Genomic DNA, 9746 nt, shown 5'->3' on the forward strand with positions numbered 1-9746 from the left:
TGCCCAGGTCACGTTTTTCGCAAGGTTTAAACATATATTTTCGTTCTTTTTTCTTATATTTAAATATCAAATGATCAATTCGTATAATATTCCAACTTTGAGATAAATCCTATGATAACTTAAAAAGTTGTAAGCATTTTCATTTTCATTTCAACGCGGAGGTAAACGTGAAAGTAAACGCCCGTTTTATTTTTTATGTCTACTAAAATTTGGGAGCTAACGCAGTATTAACGCGGCGTTTACATGAAGTGCACGCGAGTAAATGCTGTGTTAACTTTTTCGGGCGTCTATATGTAATACTTGGTCTGCACCCAACTGTAGCTTACTTTTCACTTATTCAATTAACATATGTTTGATGTATTTCCTTTAATTATGAGAGGTACTTTACTACCTCAAGTCTAAACATGTCCGGTGTCATCTGATTCCAAAAAAACATATTTCCGGACTCTTTTCTTAAAATAAGAGGAATAATTAGCAAACTGACTTTTCACCCTGACCTTGAAAAAGTGTTTCGATAGCAAGCAAAGTTCTAAATTGAGAACATGACCTTGACATTGCGGTTTATCGCTCATGTATCTCATATAAAAGACTGTATATCAATACGACTTAAGGTTTCTTGGTAACAGCGACATAAGATTTGTGTAGATCAAAAACATACCCAAGAATGGAGGACAGTAATGGCCGATTACCCTTATCAGAGTCACCCTGGTTGCAATGTTTTCAATGATGTTCGATTAACATAGAAAGTAATGGGAAAATATATGGGTACCTTTCATTAATCTTTCGTATTATTTTTATTTATCGTTTGAATTCTTATTAACTTATACAACCGAATTCTTCATAGATTCACCTTTCTGCTGGTATAAAAAATCCAGTTTATTTGATATCATTTTTAGTGCTCCGATTTTTTGAAAATATCATTATCTAACTTCCCTTTCTCACATCAGTAAATATCAATGAATTACCCAAAAAGAATTTGAGACAGCAATAACTAAAAAAATTGAAGCACGCTTCATATGCGGTGGAAATACTATTAACTCATACATTTGAATACTCCTGGCAATAAGCTATATTTTGATGGAAGAAAATTCAGTTCAAATTAAGAAATTCTTAGGTCTCAGGTGTTTTGAAAAGTGGTCTTCGATAAAAAAAAAAACCCAACTCAATACGAAAACAACGTACTATGTCGAGATTGTAAACTAAATTCCAGATATCTTTAATAAATGAATTAATACATATATTCAGTTATATAAACATGATAAATAAATGATAAGTTCTAATTCAAAGTTTTTCATTGCGGCTTTTTTTATTGTTCAAATATGCAACGATGAATATTGAATATAAAATTAAACTATATTCAATTATATTAAATTGTATTAGGAGGGATATCTCATCTGTTCAAAGGGCATAACGGAGTTTTACTATCAGGGTTCTTGTTCATTATAGATCATAGTTCGTACAATTTATAATAGAAGCTATAAAGATGCTTTTATTGATAATTGGTGAAAGGTATTTAATGATAGATAATAAAGCATACATTTACATTTAGATAATTATAAACGATTCACTGTTAATTTTTTTTTTAACCTGCAAAACATTTGTCCACAATTTGTATTTCGTGAATATTGAGAGAAAAACAAAAAGGTGGTATTCAAAAATGATCAAAATAGTAATTATCAAATAAATTTTATTATCAGCAGGCACCCTGTCGCCTTGATTGTCTTTTCCATCTCCAATTACGATATCTTCAATACTCAACAGGATACCACTGCTTGTTTAATTTAATTGAATCCGATACAATACAACTTGTGTTAATTGGTGACATATGTACACGTACTGAATGTAAGTTTACTGTGGAAGTATAATATTCTGCAATGACATTACATCAATGTTGTGGAACTATCAAAATACTTGAAAAAATTTTAGTACTAGAAAGTTAATGATAAAAATCCTTCAAATCACTCGCTCTTACGTTTGAGTGTTTTTGTGACCTTTTATTTTTATATATATATATTTTTCGTGGTCATTTAACATGTTTAAGGTTCGACGTGATGGTTTTCATTGCGCACCTCATATTTCTTTTTTACCACGTCTTAGATTGTGGTTTAACATCTATGTCGTCTGTCTGCTAAGTACCGAACGTGACCTATTCCCGAATATGACTGTTATACCAAGTGTGAATTTGCATTACTATACTACGTGTCTCGGTATTTTATACATCCAACATTCATGTATTTATTTTTGATGTTTCTGTTATAGTTTCGGTTGGACAATGTGTTATGTCTTATCGTTTGTAGTCCAAATAATTATAAAATAACCTTTCAATATTATCATTGTCGTGAAAATTGTTTGGACTGGTGTTGTGAAATTAATTGTGTGAAGTTCAAGATAACATATTCGTTACATAGTGCGTCACTGTTTGTGATGTCCTGTGGATGTGGCGTCTGTCGTTGATGGAAGATGATCGTTGTTGTTCTGCGGTTTGCATGTTGTGTCGACTATTATATTATTTGTTTGTGCGTTTCTCTGTGATGAGTGTTCTTGCGTGTGTTTGTGCTGTATTTCTGTCACGTAGTGTTGTCATTTAGCGATATTCTTAACATTGCCATAAAAGCGGGAGGTTTGGCTAGCCATAAAACCAGGTTAAACCCACCATTTTTTCTTAAAATGTCCTGTCAGGAGTATGGCAGTTGTTATCAAACAGTTCGTTTCTATGTATGTTGGCTTTTGTTTTTGTTGCACTTCAGTTTTCCTCTTATAGTTGATGTGTTTCCCTCGGTTTTAGTTTGTAACCCGGATTTGTTTTCTCTCAATCGATTTATCACTTTTGAACACCGGTATACTACTGTTACCTTTATTTTTCTTCACTACTTTGATTAGTTCTATTATCCATGTATAGCTAATATATTTTGCTGTTTTTTTGGTTTTTTTTGTATACTTTTTGTTCTTTTTATTTTTGTCTTTCTATTTGTTTTTTTTTTTTAAGATACGTACTTAGTGCTATATAAAACACATGCGGGTTGTCTCTCGGTCAATTTAAATGTACTGTTCAAATAGGCCTTGTGTGAAAAATGTAACGCTTACACATGGACTATGTGATTTTTGTTAAATCGGTGAATGTTTTGCAATTACAAATGAATATTGAAAGTCGATTCTTGAAGACCTGGTGACAAGTTTTAATCTTCGTAACAGCACAAGAAACCCTTCTTCGTTGATATGTTGGGTTTTCCTTGTATTTCAAAACACCTTTTGCATGATGCATATACCGAGACTCATAAAAATTGACTCATGTTAGTTTTGTCCGACGAATTCATGTGCATGATTTTTTTAATACAAATTTTCGATCTTTCTTGACTTGCGGAAAATAAATCTTCAACAAGGAAAAATGTTTTCTAAATTTTTATAATCAATTGTTCATGAACAAAGCAAATTGCTTTTTTAAAAGATGATTTATTTATCTAAGACAATCTATCGCATAGCTGAGCTTTAATTTTGACTTTTAGTCCTGTGATTTTTTATCCGTGCCTTTTTTTAATTCAAATTATTTATCTTTCTTGCCTTGTGGAAAATAAGGATAGAGGTACACCATATATAAACTACTGTTATTTTAAAATCGCATTGATAAGTGTTAGAAGATTTTAGATAAGTGAAAATAAGTTGAAATAAGAATAGTTTCAAATAAAAATTAAACACACAAAAAAGGGAAGGGGGTCCACTCTACCAGCGCCTGTGACTTAACTTGCTTCATGATGACAAAATATATCTTTTGTATAATTATAACAAGTGACTGATAGAGTCCCTCTTTCTTATGGAGCCACTTATATAAATATGCGTTTAATTTAAACAAGTCAAACTCCGAACGTTTCCTTGTTGGCATCCCCCTTTTTAAAAAAATCTTGTTCCGTGTCTAATTACAATTTTCATAAATCTTCGTTTATTTTTTCAATGAAACATATATCAAACTGTGAAATGAATTATTCTTCAGTAATATAGTCAAAGAATTTTATCGTTAATTTTCAACAATTGTTTATTTTTTTTTGTTTTTATATTTTTATCTGCTTACAGAACTGAAGATGGTTAAAATATGTTCAACCGTTTTTAAATCAAACATGTAAGAAATAAAAATAAAATCTAGCTTGTTAGATATTTCTTCAAAAGTATATGTATCATCATTCTAAGGTAAAATGATTATTTCATTCGTCGTCTCTATTACATAAGGACAAATGAAGATTTTAAATTTCATGGTCATATATTAAGATCTATGAACATCCAACCAAGATCTGTGTAGATCATGTAGTCTCCCGTCAGGTTATGATATTACCTTCCCGTCATAAAATTAAACCAGATGCCTCGTAAACACAGTAGATACGTTTTATGGCTGTTTGTTTAGAAAACGGCATTCAATTGATAATTCAACAAAAATGATGGATCTTAAATTTTTTTTCTATCTTTATAACTCCTCCTCCGTTCATTGATTTATAATCTCGACGATGTATCGCTCTCATAGCCCTTTTATCGACCACTAACTTCAGTATTGTAATTTGTAATTCCTGTGAAGACGGTAATCAATTGTTATTAACAAGATTAGTAATTGCAACGACATCTACCGGAAGGAGTTAAGAGTTGTCGTTAATTATCTACTGTTCAATATAAAAAGATTGGGTTATCTCGCTTAGAAATGTCACATATTTTTGCACATGCATGACAAAGGAAAATTGTTTTCATAATCGACTCTTTTTTTAACCTTTCTTGAAAATTCCGTTCTTTTACTGTTATGGTTCTTATAGATCGCTGGCTTTCAAATACTCGGCTTTGAGCATTCTGGATGAAGGTAGATCCAGAAAAAAACTTTTCGTATGAATGCAGTTTATAAGGTTTTTGTATTTTGAATTTTTCAATTACTTGTTAACAATAGTCGAAAAGATCTGATATAGTTGGCCAATAGAGTTTTAAATATACTTACTAGTGTTTGAAATGTTGTTACATTTTACAAATATTCTTTGCTAGAATTCTTAAACATGTAGATTAAATTTAACACAATAGTTGAGAAGTACGATTGAACTTTAATGTATTGTTCCTACTCTGCAATAATGTGTAATATCGCTATATTAAACTTTCAGATTGTCAACTTCCCATTTTGGAGAAGTAACATATCCTTTACTCCAACGTATAATGTTTACATATCTCAGTTATTACGTTACGCACCTGCATCTTCACACTATGCTGTCTTCATAGACACCCCTGTGCTCAACATTTCGTCACTTTACACTATTTGACATTGTGTTGGCATTTTTTATTTAACTGAAGAGTTGCTAATGTCCCCTTGGTATCTTCTTTTACACAAAAACTGTCACACAGTGTTGCAACTCACTAGAGACATGTTTTCGGGGTCTAAGTTCTTTAGATATCAGTGTATACGTCTGCCATTTTGTTACATAAATCTTACCAACGGATGGAAAATGAAAAACGCATTCAACGATAGGCTGAAACTATTAATGATGGATATTCGGCATTTCAACACTTTAAAAATGATAATTGTTTATTGTACAGTTTATATATAGAGCTTCTTGACATTGGGTGAAATTATCACTAAGAACTCTCTTCCTAAAAATCGTGAGAATAAACAGGTCTACTAGGAACACACTTATTTGCTGCAATTGTTGCAAGAAAATTGTAGAACGCATTTCAGATATTTAAACAAAAGTGTATAAAATTGCCTCTACAGAAGGATTGAAGGATGATATCCTTAGCACCAATATTGACCTACAGACTGATTAAGTTCAATATCTCTCGAACGTGTAGGGTAACATAACTGAAAGGAGGATCATAAAACTTAACAAAGTTGGTATTTACTGCACCTGTTTTTCAAAACAAGAGGCTAATGTTTTTCATGGTAACATTATTGTATCGTTATTTTTCTAACATAACATGAATTGGTTTGCAAAGTGTATTTCAAAATAATTCAACACAGCGAGAAAATCACGCACCCGGAGGCGGGCTTCATCTGACCCCTAAACAAAAATATGTACTAGTTCAGTGAAAATGGACGTCACACTAAACTCCGAAACATATAAATGAAATAAATTTTTAAAAAAACATACAAGACTAACAAATACCAGAGGCTCCTGACTTGGGACAAGCGCAAATATGCGCAAATATGCGGCGGGGTTAAACATATTTTTGTGAGAACTCAACCCTCCCTTATACCTCTAGCCAATGTAGAACAAACAAACACACAGCAATACGCACAGTAGAACTTAGTTTAAAAGAAGTCCGGGTCAGAATAGATAACAGAAGAAACTAAGCAACACGACAATGATACATGAATTAACAAAGGACAACTAGCCATTACTGACATGCCAGCTCCAGGCCTCAATTGAAATGATTGAAAGATTATGTCCTTATTATATGAAAATCAAGCACATTTCCTCTCGTTAGGGTTTAAGTATTATACCATTAAAAAGTATATGAGCTTTTGATTTTGACATTTGATTAGGTACTTTCCGTTTGATTTTTTCCCTCGGAGTTTGGTAGTTTTGTTATCTTTCTTTTTTCAATTTCAATTAAAAAAATGTCATCTTGAATGACCTGACGACAGTATCGTAACTATATCCCTTCTGAATAAGTCTGTTTAAAGGTTTAGTTAGTGTGTGAGGTTATTGCTGACACTTTTGTGCTTTGTATAGTATATTACCATAAAAGATTGGATGTGAAATACCTGAACGTATTAGATGTATGCATGCTTATTTATATTTACGAATGATGTTCTTGTACCGATGATAAAATTTAGTGAATGTTTTGACTAGTTTGTGATATCGAAAACCCTGGTGTAATATTGTTCAACAATGAAGAGATTTCTTTTGTTAAAATCAAATACATTGTTTCATACACGAGCGAATTGAACAAGTTGAGATATATAAACACCATAAGATGGTGACAAGGGAACATCACTATCTAAAAATGGATAATTAACAATATGAAATGAAAAATCATCTCCTTTATCGTAAAATTTGGTATTAAGCTTCCCATTAAAATTATAAATATCAAGATCCAGGTAAGGGCAGTGTTCTTTGTTAGTATAAGCTTTATTAAAGTAAGTTCAGCAGGATAAATTTCTTTTGTGTACATACTGAAGTCGTCATTGAGATAAAGAGCCTATATATATCATCCAAATATCTAAAAGCGTTATTAATGTTTTGTATCAGATGTTGTTTCGATGGGTCTTTGCTGATTTTGGTCATAAATCGTAACTCATAACAATACAGAAACAGGTACGCAATAATTGGTGCACAGTACGTTCCCATTTATGTATTTTTTTTAAAAATGGAACCATAAAGAAATGTTCCTATAAATGGGATTTCCTAATAATTGTCGCCTTATCTTTTTGGCTGAAATATTTTTTTTCAAAATTCTGCCTGTTCTGCATGGTACGCTACGTCAACCAAAAATTTCAGATTGCTGTAAATATTAATCAAGGATTTACTTAATCTACCTTCTGTATCATTTAAAAAGCAAAATACATTTGTGTTTACTCAATCGAAAATCACTTTATTCCAATAGTGTTGGTCATAGTTTTCAGATTTTACTCGTGTGATAAGACTAGGTTATTACGTGATAAAAATCAAACAACTTTGTAACAAAACCATAATATTTGTTTATGGTGTCCTAATCCGATACCCCTAAAAAGGAATGCCAAGTATAGTTTGATATTTCTTGTGTGCAAAATACTAAAAGAAATCAGATAAATGCAAAACTAATAAAAGCAGTTTTTTACTTGAATATGCATCGCTTGTAGTATAGAGTTCAGGATATTGAGACTCTTACACAGTTACTATATTATTAGAAATCTATCTTGAAATTATATTAAAGTAGACGATGTGTATAATCAATGCAACAATAACCCAATGACACTATACACTTCAACACATGAGGGTTAATTCAATATAATCGGCTTCTCAATAGAAGTCATTTGACGTTATCATGAATATTAATAAAGCTCACCACTTAACAGTTACAATTTTGTTGATACTGCCAGAGACATGACAGTAATTTTCGATTAACTTCAAATGTATACTTTAGATTCGAATATTAATTCAAAGTCTAAGATATGCTATGACATAGTCTAACACATCAGATGTTCAACAATTTCATTGTAATTTGAATTATCTTAAATTATAATAAGTAAAATGCAAGATGCAAGATGTTATATCAGATATATTTCAAATAGAATGTGTGATTATCAGCAGACTTCTGACTGTATTTTAATAGTCGTAATATAAATATGAATATTGAAATGCAACAGGTCTTATAACAACGCATTATTTATTATTACCTTTTTTTTCAGTTTTGTTCACTTCGGAATAAACAGGTCCTTGAAGGCCAAGTCTAAACGCAACTGGCTTTTTAATTCCTTTCGTTGTTTCAGTTTTGTCAACGGTACTGTAAACTGGTCCAATTTCTCCACCAGAGTTGTTATCTGATGTAACATACAAAGGGTTGTCTTTCAGTTCGTCTAAAATTTAATTTGAAAAAAGGATATTTAGTATTCTATTATGAAATATGTTCACATGTTATATAGCCCTATATCATCTAATTGAAAGAACATTTCATTAAAATGTTATCAAAGATTTTAAAATGTTTAAAGTATTAAATGGTAACACAAGACATCCAATTGTTAACTAACTTTGTGTTAGCAAACTTTGAACAAAAAAAAATCTAAAATGCCCGAATATTCAAATTATAGTCTTGGTAAGAGTTTCAGCATTTTTCAAATAACTTTATTTTCTTTGCGATAAATTCAACTCTGTTCATGCAAATTACTTGCAGTCAATTCATATACTGAGATCATTTCATGATATTTTCCTGCAAATTTCATTAAGGATTTCAAACATGTTTTAGAGTATTCATTGAAAACATAAGAATTCCACTTGTAAACGTTTTGTTAAAACAAATATTTGATCATCACAACATCTAAAATGCCAAAAAATGGCATGCAACCAATCCATAATTGTTCAGTTGCCTGTTAGACAGCATATTTTCGGTTTTTCCATATGTTTGTAGAATTGAAATATACAGTTTGGACTGATGTTAACCCTTCTTCAAAACTATGAGCATAAATTTCAATAATTGTTTTAAAATGTTCTAGAACAGTGCTATCCTAGAACTGGTCCATTGTAAAACAATATTAGTTAACCGGTGTTTATACGTTATCAATTAATTAAGAAAACACATTCAGGTAATAAACAAAAATGGAAGGAACAGCAAGAACTCAAAAAAGAAGCAAAACAGGAGTGTCGACAGGATAAGCGTATCCTATAATGTTGCATGGGAAAAATAGAAAAACTATCTCAGTATAAACTGCAAAAATACATACTTCACATAAAAAAAAGTAAAATCACAAAAGTACTGAACTCCGAGGAAAATTCAAAAAGGAAAGTCCCTAATCAAATGGCAAATTGAAAAGCTCAAACACATCAAACGAATGGATAACAACTGTCATATTCCTGACTTGGTACAGGCATTTTCTTATGTAGAAAACGGTGGATTAAACCTGGTTTTATAGCTAGCTAAACCTCTCAATTGTATGACAGTCGCATCAAATTCCATTATATTGACAACGATGCGTGAACAAAACAAACAGACACAATAGGTAAAAATGTAAAAAATACACCAGAGGGATAAAACGTTTCTGGTTACAATACAAACTATTGATAAAATTTTGAAAACTAATACACTACTTTTTAAGA

The 9746-nt window shown here is 31.2% G+C and overlaps 1 protein-coding gene across 1 annotated transcript in view; it reads right to left on the reverse strand.

Moving 5' to 3' along the window:
* Nucleotides 1-8505, reverse strand: part of LOC127736565 (uncharacterized) — a 29025-nt gene extending 20520 nt beyond the window's left edge. Inside the window, exon 1 of the mRNA XM_052247146.1 lies at nt 8333-8505. The gene's annotated coding sequence lies outside the window, so the exon portion shown is untranslated. The remainder of the gene's footprint in view (nt 1-8332) is intronic.
* Nucleotides 8506-9746: the final 1241 nt, after the last annotated feature.

This window comes from Mytilus californianus, unplaced genomic scaffold (genome assembly GCF_021869535.1).
Source record: "Mytilus californianus isolate M0D057914Y unplaced genomic scaffold, xbMytCali1.0.p SCAF_33, whole genome shotgun sequence".
Lineage (NCBI taxonomy): Eukaryota > Metazoa > Mollusca > Bivalvia > Mytilida > Mytilidae > Mytilus > Mytilus californianus.